Source organism: Balaenoptera musculus, chromosome 2 (assembly GCF_009873245.2).
Source record: "Balaenoptera musculus isolate JJ_BM4_2016_0621 chromosome 2, mBalMus1.pri.v3, whole genome shotgun sequence".
Classification (NCBI taxonomy): Eukaryota; Metazoa; Chordata; class Mammalia; order Artiodactyla; family Balaenopteridae; genus Balaenoptera; species Balaenoptera musculus.
Genome location: NC_045786.1, coordinates 170,518,850 through 170,533,806, shown reverse-complemented (window position 1 = coordinate 170,533,806; position 14,957 = coordinate 170,518,850). Strand labels below are relative to the sequence as shown.

Sequence of the window (14,957 nt, the reverse complement as noted above, 5' to 3'; positions counted from 1 at the left end):
CCCTGTGCTGGTCTGAAGACCCCTCTGTTGGCCGGGACAAGTGGGCAGCCTTGGGTGGCAACCACTCAGAGGCAGCTCTGGCCCGAGAGCTCCTGGGTCTCATCCCTTGTGTCCAGGGCACGTCTGCCCCGGGGAGGCAGCTGGTATGAGCCGGCTCCGACAAGGAGAGGAATTCCATGGCTGCGCAGGGCGGGGGATGAGGCCCAGGTGCAGATTTGATCGATTTTATTTCTAGGGGGATACCTACCTATTCATTAGCGAAACAGGAAGATTTGGAAAAGTAGAAAGAAAATCGAAACACGTTTAGCCCAGTCCCCCCCGGGACCCTGCTCTGAAGCTCTCCCACTGCGATGGCAGTATTTTATTCTCCCCACCCGGTGCAGGCGTGTTTTGGCTGCTGGTTATCTCACTGTGTATTTAGTGTGGAATCTGGCTTTTTTCACTCAACATTGCATCTGATGCGCTCTTCCTCTTGGTCTTCGTAAACCTTGTTAGTGTCTATACAACACCCCTTCAAGTGAGTTAACCAGAATTTACGTGACTGGCGCTCTGTTGTTGGAACGCATAGGTTGTTTCCCGACGTGTTGGCAGCTACGTTTCCTGCACGCAGTGCTTTAGGTCAGCGGTCGGCCTCTTGCCTGGGAGGGGGGCTGTCAGTTTGGGGGCTGTGACAGGGACTCCAAGGCCCCTCCGTGGACGACAGTCTGGGGAGCACGGCAGGGTGGCGCCCGGGATGGCTCATGGCTCATGCTGGAGGTGATGTGTGTGGCTGCGATTTGCTTGGCATGTCCCGTTCTTGCCCTTAAACATCCCTCAGAGAGTGTGTTAGCTTCCTAGGGCTGTCTCATCCCTTGGTCATTCCTCCTCTGTAGGTGGGCTGTTCTTCCCCTGAACCATTTGAGAGAAGTTGGGGTTAACACACCCCTTCAGCCTCAACACTCCGGTGTGCGTTTCCTAGGATCAAGGACTTTCACTTAGGTGGTGACAGTACGGTGACAGTGTCGGGAGATTGAAGCTGGCACGCTGCGCGTCCCAGCACGGTGCTTTAGAGCAGTTGCTTTCTGATCGGGGATCCAGCGCAGGATCACACACTCCCTTTAGCCTTCCTTCATTCGGAAAGTCTCCTCCATCCGCCTTTGACGTGTCATCTACGTTGTGAAGACCACAGACCAGCCCCGCGTTTGGCTCACGGTTGGATGCAGGCTGTGTGTTTGGGGCAGGGACGGCCCCGAGGGGGTGCCGTGCTGTCGGCCTGTCCTGCCAGGAGGCACCTGGTGTGGCCCGTCTTGGGAGCAAACTTCCATCCGTTGGGCCAGGAGGTCTCCCCACTGTGAGGTTAGTACATATAACTTTGTAATTAATAAATAACCTGTGGGAGGTGCTTTGAGGTCACACAGGCGTCTTGATCCTCACTGGACGCTCGCAAGGCTTGCGTCCATCGGCACCGCTCTGGCGGTGGTAATGATGACTTTCTAACTTCTCTGTCCGTCTGCACTCAGCAGCTGGAATTCTGCTGTGAGGGGCCTTCCCCTTCTCCCTCATCGGGCTGTGTGTGTGGACGTGTTTTTTATCACTGTGGATTCTTATTTTATCCAACATGATTGTAATCACTGGCTCTCATTGTCATTGTCACCTTGCCCGGGACAAACAGCTGGCTAGATGCCGGGGAGGAGAAGGAAGTTGGGATTTGACATGGGTCCCCTGTAGGGCCTGGGGGCCAGGATGGCCTGTGACCTCAGGCAAGTTGGTGAGTACCTCGGGGTCCCTAGTTACCCTGATGTTAGCAAGAGAGGTTGGGCTGACCTTGAAGGCCCTTTTGCTCCCTTGGGGGTCCCGTTCCAGGCCTTGTGCTGTCCCCCTGCTGAGACTGGGAGTTGGCTGTGGGGCAGTTCCTGGTGGCCAGCTGTCACCTGTCGTCTGTGGGCGTGATGACGCAGAGGGAGGCTCCTTGGCCCCGCCCACCTCCCTCCCCCATGGCGCTTCTCCAGCAGGGCCCTTCCTCTGCAGGACCAAGGTCTGTTTATTCTCGTTAGTAACCAAACACTGACCTAATCCTGGCACCAGCTCTCCTGACCTTTGGGTCTGTTAGCGTTCATATCTTTCTTAAAGAAACACAGCTGCGTGGGCAGGCGTAGTGCTGCCGTGATGTGCCCACCACGCCCACGTGTACCCACTGTGCCCACCACGCCCACCTGTGCCCACCTGTGCTCACCAGGCCAGAAGGGCCCTTGGAGGCTTCCGACTCCCTCATTGTGCAGAGAGGTGTTCTGGGGCCCAGAGAAGGGAGGGGACCTGCCCAGGGTCACACAGCAAGTGATGGCGGGGCCCGGCCCCTGATGCATAGAATCTACTCCCCTCACTGCTGGTGCCCACCCGCCCTTTACAATGCCAAGCCTCACCGTCCCCTCTCAGAGCCCAGGCTGGGTGTTTGATGCCAGGGAGAGGGCTGATGGTTCCTGCTCTGTGTAGCGTATAGGAATGTGAGGGTCGCCAGCCTTCTCCGGCTGCTGTCTTGGTGTGTGACACAGCCCTGCAAGAACTTGTGAAGGGGCGTGAGGGGCGGGCACACTCCAGTAAGAAGCACCCAGCAGCCCAGGACCCAGCACATACCGGGGGAGAGCCTCACCTGCCAGCTCGGGCAGGGACTGGGGGTCTCCCCCCGCAGCCGAGGCTTGGCCAGAGGCGCCGTGGAAGAGCTGCTGTGTGGGGACAATCACAGTGACCTTCGGCTGAGGGTGAGGGAGTGAGGGCATGGGGGGAGGGGGAGTTCAGGCGGGAAAGCAGGGGGGCAGATCCGTGCGGCGAGCGGAGCAGGATGACTCCAGCAGTCACGGGTGGTGGGGAGGAGCGTCTGTCCACAGGGGCTCTGGGCGCAGTCACAGAACAGCCCGGCGGGCCACCCTGGGAAGCAGGCCTGCCTCTGCAGGTGGCGAGGCCGAGGCCCCAGGGAAGTCCCTTGCTCAAGTGCCACATGGAGATGGTCACAGAACAGCCCGGCGGGCCACCCTGGGAAGCAGGCCTGCCTCTGCAGGTGGTGAGGCCGAGGCCCCAGGGAAGTCCCTTGCTCAAGTGCCACATGGAGATGCGAACTCTGAACTTGTGCTTGTGGAGGCTCTGGAAGGGTCTGTGAGAAGATTGCCTCCACCCTCCCCGCCACACACACCCCCCCGCCCCAATTCCAGGCTGCAGGGGCCTGGCCTGCAGAGTCCTCCCCGCAGCCCAGTGGGGAGGAGCATTGTTCCTCCCATTATGAGGATGCAGAGGCTCAGAGATGTGTAGTCGCTAACGGGAGGTCGCAGGGCAGGCCCCTCTCCCATGGAGGATCACACCCCCGGCACATCCTGAGCGGCCTGCGGTGACCGAGTGCACGGCGAGTAGGATGTTGAGCTCCAGGCTTGCCAGTCCTATCGTGAGCCACCGACTGAGGTCACGGTGGGAAGTGGAGGGCTGTCCAAGCCCTGCCCAAGGTGAGCAGGTGACCTTTGAGTCCGGAAGCTTGTGCACCCTCTCCCTTGTGCAGAAAAGCTGTTGGGTCCAAAGGGCAATTCAACTCCGTTACTGGGTGAAAGGCAGCCCGGGCCGGAGGGTCATTCAGAGAGCCGAGCCGATGAGCGCTGGCAGGACGGGAGTGCACCTGGGGTGACGCGTGAATCCCAAACACCCAGAGCCCCCCCATCAGCACCAACACCGGCAACGCCGTGGCCCTTCTCTGGAAGGGTGTTGTGCAGGGAGCAGGCCCTTCCTTTTGGGAGGCTCAGGGAACCTGCTCTGTCTTCTTGGTTCCCAGGGCACACTGAGGCTTGGGCGGGGGCGCCCCTGTCCAGCAAATGCAGCCGGCCCGGACCTGCCGACCCCACGCCCAGGCCCTCTCTGCTGCGTGGCGGGGATTGGGGCGGTGCCCGCCTCCTCGCTGCCAGCTGGGCCGGTCCACGCCTCCCTGGAGCCAGCCTCGAGAAGGCCCCCATGATGACCTGGGGTGGACGCGCAGGTCTGTGAGCTCTCTCAGAGCGGTTGGGTCACACAGCGAGCTCACGGCACCCCCAGACAGCAGCCCGGGTCCTGCCCACCCGCCCTGGATCCCGGAGGAGACCCCTCCATTCTCCCAGCGTGGGAGCCATCTGGGCACAGGCTTCTCTGGCCTGGGAGAGCTTTGTCCTTCCTCTCCGAGTCTCACACCTGGACCCCCAGCTTCGGGGTTTGCCCCATCATTGCAGTGTTCGAATCAGACCTCCAGGCGACCTGTGACCACAGATGTCCTCCCTGGTCTCCCTCAGCCTGGGCTTCTCATTGCCACGTGGGCCTGGGGCCCGGTTAGTGCCGGCTTGGGCCATTTCTCCTCTTGCCACGTTCCTTTCCTCTTTGCTGGACCCACCTTTCTGCCTGGATTTGGCTCGGACTGTCTCTTGAGACCTGTTTCCCAGGGGGCTTTGAACTGGGGTGGGGGGCAATTTGCTGGGAGGCGGGAGGCCGAACCTGGACTCACCTGCTCGCTCATTCCCGCCCTCCCTCCCGGCCGCCTGCTGTGCATCCAGGAACACAGGGCTGGGCTCTGGCTGTCAGTCACTAGGGTCTGTCCAGACCCAGTGGTCCAGGCACACAGACCCTCACCTGCCCCAGGACTCTGTTTACGGTGGGGAGGTCTTCCCTGCGGTGTATGGAACCAGCCTCGGTTTGTTCCCCCATCACAGCCAGCTCAGCGGTCCCTGTACTCCATGCTCTACAAAAATCTCAACTTAAAATAGAGAAGGGGGCATTTGCTTTATGAACAAACAATACCACCTTTGCTTCAGATAACCTCCGAGTGTGACATTCCTAAATTGGATTCATACCCCACTTTTAAAAGTTTGTGGTGATGCACCAGCCTTTGCTAGATTTGAAAGGGAGGCAAATGCAGGGGGCTCGGGTGGGCCAGGCCCCAGGTGGGCAGTCATGCAGCGGAGGTGAGTGTGGACTGATTCCGCCGGCTCCATGGTGACCTGGTGCTGTGTGCCCTCAGCTGGCAGCGTGGAAGCCTCAGCTCGCCGTTCTTTCCCATCAAGGTCGTGCCACTGGCATGTGGGCAGTGGAGAGGTTGGGGCTGGTTTTTATTGAGCATCTACTAGGGAAGTGCCAGGCACCATGCCAGGGGCTTTTAGAGCTGCTACCTTTCTTAGTCCTCACAGCAGCCTTCCAAGGTTGGTGTTTTAAATCTCATTTTTAAATGAAACTGAGGTTCAGAGTGGCTAGGCAAGTCACCTAAAGTCACACAGCTACAGCTTTTAGTTCCTCTGTTAGAGTCCTATGGCTGCTGTCACAAATTACAACCTTGGTGGCTTGAACAACGCAAATGTATTATCTTGGAGCTCTGGAGGTCAGAAGTGCTAAAATCAAGGTGTCAGCAGGGCTGCGCTCTTTCTGGAGACCTGAGGGGGAATCCTTCTCCTGCCTTTTCCAGCTTCTAGATGCCACCCGCATTCCTTGGCTCGTGGCCCCATTCCTGTCTTCAGAGCCAGCAACAGGACGTTTCTCTGACCCTTCCTCAGTCACCTCTCCCTCTGACCACAGCCAGGAAAAGCTCTCCGTTTTTACACAGTCATGAGGTTAAATTGGGTCCACCTGGATCATCCAGGCTAATCCCCCCCTCTTGACTGCCATAACCTTAATTGCATCTGCAAAGTCTCTTTGGCCGCGTGAGGTCACATATTCACAGATTCCAGGGGTTGAGCGTGGGCATCTTTGGGTGGACAGTAGTCTGCCAAGTACAGTTCATAAGTGCAGGCTGATATCTTTATTGCGATGTCATCTGGGGAGACTGAGGCCCGAGGGTGCTGCCGGAGCTGCAACCTTTCACCAGTTTTCTCCTCTTGCGACATGCCCTGGCCACAAAAGGAGTTGGTCCTTCACCGGCTGGAGGGACGCGCCCTCCCCAGGACCTCGGGGGATGCACCCTGAAGCCCGGCCTTGTCCATGATCTTTTGGTCAGCAATCACCTGCTGTGGGTTTTCTGTGAAGTGGGAAAGGCAGTTTGCTGTCCTCATGCTGAGTCTGTGTCATTTTAACGGGCGGGTCCTTGCTGCCCTGCCTATTTGCAGGGATGCTGCCTTGTAGGGGCTCTGAGTTGCATCTCTGTCCTGCCCTCTGACCCTCTGGGTCACCTGGGCCTCCTGCCCGCACCTCTCTGGGCCTGGGTAAGGGAAAGGGCTTGTTCAAGGTCACAGAGCAGTTGGGGCAGAGAGGGAACCCACTCTTGTCCCCTAACTGTCTGCGGGAGGGTGGTTTCCCACTGCTGTCAGCCTCCCATCCCTGTGGCCCTTCCTCCCCATAGGCTCTTGACCTGCTGCCATTTGACTGCTCCCAAGGGGTGAGGGGCGGCACCAAAGGAGGCTTGTTGCCAGGGATGTTGTGAGGTTTTCCAAAGGCAGCCCAGGAATTGGGACCGAGGAAGGGGGTGTTCCAACATCAAAAGCTTCCAGTATCTTTTCTGGAGCGTCTGTTGCGCTGCCCCAACTTTCTTCCTTTTACTTAAAAAATGTTATTATTACTATTATTGTTAAGAAATATATAAAAAGAAACAAGCTTGGAGAATAATGAGACTATTTATTCCACTGCCCACCTTTATCAGATTGCCAACAATAAAGCATTTTAGCATCAGATCCTTTTAAGAAATAAAGTGTTACAGGTAGAGTTGAGGCATCTTGTGTGTCACCTCCCCACCCCCGCCTCCCCAGAGAGAGCCTCGCCAGAAATTCGGTGCTTATCATTCTCCTGCACAGATGTTATTTCTCTTACAGGTTGTACGTCCATAAGCAAGGTACGATGATGCTTTGCAGGTTTTCAGACTTTATAAATGATATCACATTTATATGTGTCCCTCAGTTCCACCTCCTCGCCCCTCCCCGCATCGTGCTTTTGAGATGTATCCTTGTTGATGGTACCTGTAATCCCAATTCATTCGTTTCCAGTTCTGCATAGTATTTCATTGTTTGGTTAAACCACAATTCATCTGGTCTCCCAGGGAGGACTTTGAGGTGGTTTCCATTTTTTTCACTACTTTAGCCAGCGCTGGGACACGTTCTTGTACCTGTTTCTGCACACCTGGACCGCCGGGGGTCCTTGAAGGCAGGTGCATCTTCAGTGGCGGGAAGCCGTGCCAGGGCGCCCCATGTCCTGGTTCCTGGTTCTTAGGCTCTTGCCATCAGAGTGACCACTATTCACTTTCTGTCGGTCAAATGGCTGAAATTGTCTCATTGTCTTTGTTTGCAGGAGGCTGGTCTTCTGACTGTGCTCACAGATCTGTGGTCTGCTGTTGGGCAGGGTTTTTAATGTTCACACAGTTGAGTATAACAGGCCTTCCCTTTATGGTTTGTTCTTTTTGCTTCTTGATTAAGAAATCCTTTCCTACTTGAAAGCTGGAATTGCTCTTTTTATTTTTTAATTTTTTTTTTTTTTTCTTCTTCTTTTTCTTGTTTTTCCTCCCTCCCTCCCTCCCTTTTTAGAGTTGCTCTTTTTATTGAATTTGTTACAATATTGCTTCTGTTTTATGTTTTGGTTTTTTGGCCGCGAGGCATGTGGGATCTTAGTTCCCTGACCAGGGATTGAACCTGCACCCCCTGCATTGGAAGGCAAAGTCTTAACCACTGGACCGCGAGGGAAGTCCTGGAGTTGTTCTTTTTTAACAACAGCTGTACTGAGACAAAATTCACACAGTTAATATATATATGAAAGTATACAATTCAGTGCTTTTTACTGCATTCACAGAGTTACCCAACCATCACTATCTAATTCCAGGTCATTTTTATCACCCCAGAAAGAGAGTCTGTACTCATCTGCAGTTACTCCCTGTTCTTCCTCCCCCTTGGCCCTTGGCAGCCACTAATCTATTTTCTGTCTCTGTGAATTCACCTACTCTGGACATTTCATATAAATGGAATCATACAATATGTGGTGTTTTGTGACTGGCTTCTTGCCTGTAGCATAAGTTGTCACCCCCTTTGTATCAAACAAGCCCAAGTTTTTAGAGTTGTTTTTTCACATAGAACTCTCTCTCCTTCTTGGAACTGCTTTCTGTGTGTGGTGTGAGGTTGGGGTTGAATTTTTACTCTCTGCACCCACCGCAGTCCCTTTCATGAAACACTTCAGCCTTCCCCCACCGGCACAGAATGCTGCCGGGGATGTGTGCCAGGCGTGCAGAGCTTCTGCGGGCCCCCACCACCCCAGGAATCCCTCCGCCTTTCTTGTGATGACTTATTCTAGTTTTTACTCAATCAGCAAAATACTGTCCAGACATGGTGCTGCCGCCAGAGCTAACTGCTTGGACCCCCTCTTTCTCTTGCCTCCTATGCCTTGAGCCCCAGCTCTCCTGCTCACTCACAGGGCGGGGTTCCTGCTGAGGTGTCAGATCTCGGGCTGTACTTCCAGCCACTCCCCTGTGTCCGATGACGCAGCCGCACCTAGATTTTCTGTTTCCTGAGCCTGCTCCGCCTGCCACAGCTCCCCTCACCTCACGGCCTCTGCAGGCGGCTGGAGTGTGCCCTGGTGTCCTGCCCCCTCCCTCCTGCCCCCTCTGCTGGACAGTTGGCCCCATTCTGGCGCCACCAGCTTTTCATGCTTGGTAGAGACATGCATGATGTCTAACAATGAAAGCAAACTCCCTTTCCCCCCTGAAACGAGCAAGGTCTCCACTTCTGGCTACCAAGGGGGTTGGCACATACATTCAGGTGCTCCGTGAATGTTTACCCGCCTACCCGCTTCCCTCACCACCTTCAGACATCCGTCCCGCATGTCCTGGCCTCCTTGGAGTCCCTGTGGTACAGCTGTGTTTGCAGGGGTTGAGGCCCAGTGAGTAGTCAGGGCCAGGAGGCATGGGGTCCCTCGGGAAAGGAGCCCAAGAGGGGGACAATTTGAACAGTCACTTCTCAGCATAGAGCAGGGGTCCCCAGCCCTGTGTGCACGTTAGAATCACCTGGAGGACGTTTAAAATGTACATGGACATCCAGGCCCCTTCGCTGGAGTCCAGTTTAGTTGGTTCCAGGGGAGAAGAGATCAAATGTTAAAATGTCCCCAGGGAGACCCAGACCAGGTGTGACTCGCCTTCTGTGTGGCTAGGTGGCCGTGCTGGGGCCTCTAGGTGGTTTGTTCAGCCTCTATCGAGAATTCCCAATCATTCAGAATGAAATCAGGTTGGGGTGGGGAGGGGACGTGAACAGTGCTGACCCCTGAACTGTCACCTAAGCACACAGGTTAATTTCTGGGCCTGAAAATTGAAGGCACCGGAACACCGGAAAGGAATTCTTTTTTTCCTGTTTTCCCCTGGTTTTGAAACAATGACACAGTTTCAATTTGGGCTTGTCGGGCTTCCCAAGCGGTGGATGGAGAAATAAGTTTGAGTTTTCAGCTTGAGAGCACCAGCCGCCTGCAGGTGGTTCCAGACCGGGGTGTATTCTAAATGAGCCGGCTTGGACTCGGCCTCCTGCTTGGCCGCCCCCTCGAGATTTCAGCGCAGGTTGAATTAAATGCCAGGCGGCCCCGGGTGGACAGAGCACCGATCCTTGGGGTCCTGGATCTGTGTGTGTGGCACGCGGAGGGGCAGGTGGCAGCCAGGAGACAGCCGTGCGCCTCGTCAGGAGAGGCCGGGCGGCCAGCGTGGGGAGATCCCAGTTTGCATCAATGCAGTTGTTTGTTTTTCTCTGTGCCCATTAATTTGCTTGCCTCTGCAGGCTCGGGATGGAGAGGGTGGGGTCACGGCTGTCCACTTGAGTTGGGGATGTGGGATTTGAGGTTTCCAGGAGCCCACGTATCAGGGCATGGAGGGGGGAGCTTGGGAGGGGCTGGGGGCCAGCCTTTCGGACATTCGTGACCCCGTGAGGCCCAGAGTCTTGGGGCTTGCGGATGCCCTGGGGTGGGGGTCCTAGGGGCGGGGGAGGCCAGAAGAACAGCGTCCAGGGTGGAGCTCCCTGGAGCCTGGGCCCAGCCTTAGAGGCTGAGAGTCTCCAGAACTGCCCTACGAAGAGAACTTTTGCTCAGGGAGGGGAGGGGAGCCATGAGTCTTCCCAAGCCCTGCCCTCCTCTGCCTCGGTGGGTGGCCTGGAGGAGCACTGGGTTGGGGATGGGGACACACACAGACACACACACACGCATGCGCACACGCACGCACGCACACACGCACGCGCACGTCTTGACTTTCAGCCCTGCTTTTATGACTCTGTGACTGGACCAGTTACTGGGCCCCTCTGAACCTTGGTTTCTATGTCTGGAGAATGGATGAAAGTTGCTGTGTCTCCCTGGCGGAGTAAAGGCTTGGAATGAGCAGCACCAGCCACCATGGTGATGGTGTTCTGCGAGGCCCAGGGTGATCGTATGGGACCCCCAGGGCCGCTGGGGAAACTTTGAGGCAGCGTGGAAAGAACCTTGGCTCTGGACAAACCTGGGTTCAAATCCCAGCCCTGCAGTGTTTTCACTGTGTGACTTTGGACTTGCTACTTAACCTCTCTGAGTCTCAGGCTCCTCTGCAGTAAACAGGGATAGCTCGGTGTGAGGATTACGAGGGCGTGCGGGGAGGGCTGGGGTTTTGCTTGGCGTCTGCTGGCACATAATAGGTGCTCAGAAACATTTGCGTGTGCGAATGGGAAAGAAGGGTCCCTTCTCAATGTCCTGTGTGGACAGGGGAACTCTTATTCATGCCCGAGGCTCTGGTAGTCATCTCAGAGTTTGCAGCCGGCTGCCTTGGCCTGCCCACCACGCAGACCTACTGGTGGGCAGCTCAGGTGGGTGGGCCCGCCTGGCGGAGGGGGGGGCAGCGGCAGCCCTCCCCGCTCAGCGCTGCCCCTCCCAGGAGGTATCCTCGCAGGAACCTGATGTTCCTCTGATACGCCTCCTCAGCCTTTTCGCCTTCATCCATAAATAATATCTGTCTCACATTCAGCCCGCACCTCCTGGGGGCTGTATGCCAGGAGGCAGATGCTAATGGGTGCTGGCTCAGGTGCTCCTGAACCTGCCTGTCACGGCCCCACCTCCTTGCCTTTGCTTGCCCTGCGCCCTCAGCTGGGACTTGCCTTCCATCCTCTCCATCCCCACCCTGGCTTGTCTGCCTGTCAGAGTCCTGCTTGCTCTTAAGTGCTCAGCTCAGATGCCGCCTCCTTCAGGAAGGAGTCCCTGATTTCTCCCCATCAGCGCATCCTTGCTCTCGGCCCCCCTCATCCCTAGGCTGAGCCTCTTCACTCCACCCTTTGCCCTTCAGCAAACGTGGTTATTCCTGCAGCTCCTGCATTAGGCTGAGAGACCCTCGCAGTAGGGGACCCTGCCCTTCCACAAGCATGCGTGATTGCTGGTCCTGCCGGCGCCTGGCTCTGCGACGTTGGGCGGACCCATTCATTCGCTGAGCATGCTTTTTGTCCTCTATAGGATAGGCTTTCTGCCGCCCACCTGGCAGGGTCCCTGGGGGATCTGGTGGGTAGTAGAGTGAGTACATTGGCACTGGGGTCGGTGAACAGCTTCCCATGCCCTCCTCCCAGCTACGTGGGGAAACTTCAGGTTCCAGGGGCTTCCATCCCGCATTCAGCTTCTGCTTGCTTTCCGCTAGTGATGGGGAGCTCACAGCCCCCTGGTAGCCTGGACTGTCGTGAAACAGGTAACTTGCCTTTCCAGTCCTGGATTTGGGGACCCACTGCTCTGCAAGAATTCAGTCCTTTGGTGACCTTTGGGATTGTCCAGGGTCTGGGGAATAGGTGGGCCTGGGGTTGGAACATCCTCCAAGTCCTTAAAGAAGACAGGGCCGTTCCCAGGCTCTGCTGGATCAGTGTCCCGGGCCTTGATGGAGATGCTCATTCATCAGCGGTGAGGGCAGCAGGAACAGCAGCCCAAGACCTGCCGAGCCTGGTCTGTGGGCCGGGTGGGAGGGCAGCGGCCGCCCTGGGACTGAGTACCGGCCTGTTTCCCAGCAGGACTGCGTACTGCAGAAAGTGTGGCCTTTGCCTTGAGCCCAGGGCTGCACTGAGCCCGAGGTAGGGAAGGCTGCCTGGGGAGAGCAGGTTGCTCCGTCACTGCCTGGTCTGCGGCTGTCACTTCACTTCCCGGAGCCTCAGTTTCTTCACCTGTACACAGGGGTCGGTCACCTGCTCACCGTGAGAGACGATGAGGACGATTGCCTGTAAGTAAGGCACACCGTTGGTGGTCATTAAGTGTGCGTGGTTGCTGCTGCTGCTTGCTGGAATGACCTCGCCTTGCTCTGTGTCTGTCTTACTCTGTTCGAGCTGCTATAACAGAATACCACAGACTGGGTGGCTTATAAACAACAGGAATTTCCCTCTCTGTCTAGAGGCTGGAAGCCCAAGGTCAAGGTGCTGGCAGACTGAGTGTCTGGAGAGGGCCACTTCCTGGTTCATAGACGGTTGTCTCCCTGCTGTGTCTTCGTTTGGCGGAAGAGGCAAGAGAGCTCTGTGGGGGTCTCTTTGGTTAGGACACTAATCTCACTCACAAGGGCTCCACCCTCGTGACCTAATCACCTCCCAAAGGCCCTGCCTCCTAACACCATCACATTGGGCGTTAGGTTTCAACATATGGATTTTGGGGGACACCGACATCCAGACCATAGCACTGTCCCTGGTGCCCGGAGGTGGTCAGAGCTCCCTGGGGGTGGTTCTCCTGGTGGCCCTGCCTGTGTGACTTGGTGCATCGCTGCATCCTTGTTTCTGTGCCTGTGGGGGGATGGGGGTACCTCCCCATGGGGGTGAAGTGTCTGAGGTTACCTGTGAGAGGTGACAGGTCCGCCACATCCTGGGCAGGTGGGAGGCACGGGTGGAGACTGAGGTGCAGAGTGGGCCTGCCCTACTTGGTTTTGCTTTCCACGGCCCGCAGGTATGTGTGGCACTCACCTGCCCCCTTGCGGGCCAGTCCCGGGGCGGGGGAGAAAGGAGAGAAGCCCAGGAACGAGGCCCTTCCACCTCGGTGGAGCCACGGGCCCCGATGCCACAGCCGACCCCTCTTAATGAAGTGGAAGGAGAAGGGAATTGAATCAGCTGGGCTGCGTCGTGGAAATGCCAGCCATCTCACGGCAGAGCTGCTGGGTGTGAGCCCTCACGCAGGGGCCCAAGGTGTGGCGTCGCTCAGTCTCCTGCTGATGACCTGCCGCAAAGCCTGTCTGTCCCTGAGACCTTATAGGGACCCCGCTCAGGGAGAGGGGGCTGCAAGGGAGGCAGGGCTGGTGGGGGCCCTGGAAGAGGCAGCAGCTGGAGAATCAGGCCCCGCGTGTGGCTGTGTGTCACGGTGCCACCCCCCAGCCCCCTGCCCCCAGCCTCCATCCACTTCCTCCTTTGCAGAGAGGGAAAGTCGTACTTTTTCCCAAGCTGTGGCAGACACTGTTGGCGCCCTGCCCAGATCCCCGTGGCACTTACCGCTTCCGTGCCCACCGCCCGCTTCACCTGTGGGCACCTGCAGCTCTGCCTGGGAACTTGCCCTGTCCCCTCTCCAGGTGGGCACTCCTGGGGCATGAACACCACTCTCCTGCCAGGAGTGGCTCCCACCAGGGAGCCCTTGGGCAGGCGAGTAACTGTGAGGCCCTCAGCGGGTTCACACCCTTCTTGTCAGCTCCCATTCCCCGCCTCACCTCTCCACACCCTCACCTGGGCTTCCTGGGGTCACCGCCCATGTAACCCGCTTGTATGCGAATCCTTGTCTCACCCAAATTAAGATGAAAGTTCCTGGTGAGGTTGGCACGAGACAACAGTGTAAATGCTGTGGGCTGAGGTCTGAGGGACAGTTGCCCTTGGCCGCTGGCATGCTGTGTCCTCTGTGGCCTTGGGGGTGCCAGGTCACTGTCACAGGCTGAGCGCTTCTTACTGTCATTGCAGCTGCTGCTGGTGGGAGCTCATAGGATTAAGAGTCAACTCCTTTGGGGAAACCTGTTCGACCCAGCCGGTAGGACGGATTCCTGTTAGGTCTTCAGGTTTTTCCAAGGGCCTACTGTGTGCTTAGCGGTGAGCTAGGTGGGGAGGGGGTGACGGGGGTGATTGGACATGGCCTCTGGCCCCCAAATTCTTGCAGTTTGGACCGATGGTGAGGCTGGGGTGACATTGCCTAGGCAGGCAGGGGGCCAGGCTGGGGGGTGGGGGAGATGTGACCTGGCAGCTTCCGGGAGGGCAGAGTGGCCTGATGGTCAACGCCAGCACCTGGCACAGGACCCCTCGGTGGAGCCGATCAGCGCCAGCGGGGAGGGGCTTGCAGACCGTCAGCTGCATGACCCCCACCCACCCACGGGCTGCACTGGTCCTCCACGCACCTGCGAACAAGGACCTGTGAGGAGGGGCGTAGGGGGGCTGCTGTTCAGGCTCCTGAGAGCGAGAGTGTTGCGGGGAGCTCTCCCTGTCCCTCCAGATGGAAGGTGGCTCGTGAGTCCCCCAGGATTGGACCAGTGGGCCCTGGGAGGGTCAGGGAATGTCCAGGGGACACCTTGGCCAGCCTAGCTCGGGGTCCCTTTTGTAGTCACCTCCCTCATTTCCCCCCCGCCAGCAGTCAAGCCAGGAAATGGCGCTTCCCTCCCTGCTGGCTCTACTCCTTGTTACTGCAAACCTGGAATTAATTTAATTACACGCTTGTCTCCAAGAGGCCGGGGCACGGAGGCGCCCCGTGGGATTGTGAGTTGCCCGAGGCTGCTGGGAAGGATCGTCCTCCCAGGGAGCCAGGCCCTTCCTGGCGTCCCCTGCCCTCCTGCTCTCCCCCCTCCCACCAACCCCGACGTGAGGGTCCACCTAGCTCTCACTCTTCCCCACTGCAGGGCACCTGCTCTGACCCCCAGGTGACCAGATGTCCGGCTCCCTGGCTCCTGGCAGCATGCAGGGCCTGGCTTGGGGAGCTGAGGGTAGGGGCAGTGGGGACGGGGTCCCGTGTGGCAGGGGAGGCTTATCTGGGACTTTGCGGAGGCGGCCTCATAGCCTGTTAAACTCTGCAGGATTGGGCAGGCTCGGGGCTGAGCCTGGGCCTCGGAA

General features: G+C 57.5%; 1 protein-coding gene and 1 long non-coding RNA gene across 4 annotated transcripts in view; both read left to right on the top strand.

The window, feature by feature from the left end:
* The window catches only part of CCDC85C (coiled-coil domain containing 85C), an 83,491-nt gene that overhangs the window by 43,024 nt on the left and 25,510 nt on the right, over window positions 1-14,957 (top strand). The window lies entirely within an intron of this gene.
* LOC118890172 lies at window positions 947-13,891 on the top strand. The gene is made up of 3 exons (XR_005018695.1): window positions 947-1,335; window positions 11,919-12,124; window positions 13,824-13,891. It is a non-coding gene; the product is annotated as an uncharacterized LOC118890172 (long non-coding RNA).